This window comes from Triticum dicoccoides, chromosome 6B (genome assembly GCF_002162155.2).
Source record: "Triticum dicoccoides isolate Atlit2015 ecotype Zavitan chromosome 6B, WEW_v2.0, whole genome shotgun sequence".
NCBI lineage: Eukaryota > Viridiplantae > Streptophyta > Magnoliopsida > Poales > Poaceae > Triticum > Triticum dicoccoides.
Window position 1 is genome coordinate 50,308,815 of NC_041391.1, and position 2,004 is coordinate 50,310,818.

The following is a 2,004-nucleotide window of genomic DNA, read 5'->3' on the forward strand; positions in this document are numbered from 1 at the left end:
TTAGGCGAGCACCGGGCTGCAGCTAAGCCTCCGAGTGAGAGGCGGACTCATCACTCGGTAGGATTTTCAACACTTAGGCGAGCACTGGGCTGCAGCTAAGTCTCCGAGTGAGAGGCAGACTCATCACTCGGTAGGATTTTTAACACTTAGGCGAGCACTGAGCTGCAGCTAAGCCTCCGAGTGAGAGGCGGACTCATCACTCGGTAGGATTTTTAACACTTAGGAGAGCACTGGGCTGCAGCTAAGCCCCCGAGTGAGAGGCGAACTCATCACTCGGTAGGATTTTTAACACTTAGGCGAGCACTGAGCTGCAGCTAAGCCTCCGAGTGAGAGGCAGACTCATCACTCGATAGGATTTTTAACACTTAGGCGAGCACTGAGCTGCAGCTAAGCCTTCGAGTGAGAGGCGGACTCATCACTCGGTAGGATTTTTATCGATTTGCTTCAAGAGAAGCAGATTCATGGCTAAGGTAATGTACACAAAAGAAACAAACAACAACCATTCGGAAGGATCAAATTATGTCTTTTGATTGTTAAGCTAAAAAGTATTCCTTATTACATATGATCGGTCTAAAACATCTAAGAATAGAAAGGGCGGACCAGATCCGCATTCCAGGCGCGCGGCTCATCTTTGTTGTGTTCGACGTTGAAGAGGCGGTATGCTCCGTTGTGGAGCACCTTGGTGATGATGAAAGGGCCTTCCCAAGCGGGGGCGAGCTTGTGTGGCTTTTGCTGATCCACTCGGAGGACCAAGGCCCCCTCCTAGAACACACGACCCTTTACGTTCTTGGCATGGAATCGACGTAAGTCTTGCTGATAAATGGTCGACCGGATCAAGGCCATCTCTCTTTCTTCCTCCAAGAGGTCGACTGCATCTTGTCGAGCTTGCTCTGCCTCTTCTTCTGAGAAGAGTTCGACTCGGGGAGCGTTGTGGAGCAAATCGCTCGGCAAAACAGCTTCGGCTCCGTAGAGTAGAAAGACTGGAGTCCGGCCAGTCGACCGATTGGGGGTTGTCCTCAGTCCCCAAAGCACCGATGGAAGTTCGTCGACCCAAGCCCCTGCCGCGTGCTTGAGGTCACGCATTAATCGAGGCTTCAGTCCTTTGAGAATCAATCCATTCACTCGTTCCGCGTGTCCATTCGACTGGGGATGGGCGACTGAAGCGTAATCGACCCTCGTGCCTGGGAGGCACAAAAAGCTTTGAACTCTTCCGAATCGAAATTCGAGCCGTTATATGTGATGATGCTGTGTGGGACGCCATATCTGAATATAAGCACTCTGATGAAACTCACGGTTGTGCTTGCTTCAAGGCTCTTGATGGACTTGGCCTCGATCTATTTGGTGAACTTGTCGACTGCTACCAACACATGAGTAAATCCACTCCTGCCTGTCCTCAAGGGTCCAACCATGTCCAGTCCCCAAACGGCGAAAGGCCAGATGAGTGGAATAGTCTTCAGAGCTGATGCAGGTTTGTGGGACATGTTGGAATAAAACTGACAGCCTTCACACTTGTCCACTATTTCCTTTGCCATCTCGTTGGCGTGTGGCCAGTAAAACCCGGCTCGGTATGCTTTGGCTACGATGGTCCGAGAGGACGCATGGTGACCACAGGTCCCCGAGTGAATATCGTTGAGGATCATTCGGCCTTCTTCTGGCATGATGCACTTCTGGCAGGCTCCAGTTACACTTTCCCTGAATAACTGTCCCCTTATCACAGTGAAGGCTTTAGACCGTCGGATGATCTATCGAGCCTCTTCTTCATCCTATGGGTGTTTCTTCCTAAGGATTTATGCAATGCATGGCACTGTCCAGTCGAGCGTAATGACCAAAACCTCCATGATTAAGTCGACCACGGCTGGGATTTCGACTTCAGTTGGATCCGTGGCGCTCTTGGGCTGTGGTGACTCTTTGGCAAAAGGGTCTTCCTGAACCGAAGGTGAATGGATATGTTCCAGAAACACATTTTGGGGAATAGCTTCTCTCTTGGAACCTATCTTGGCCAGC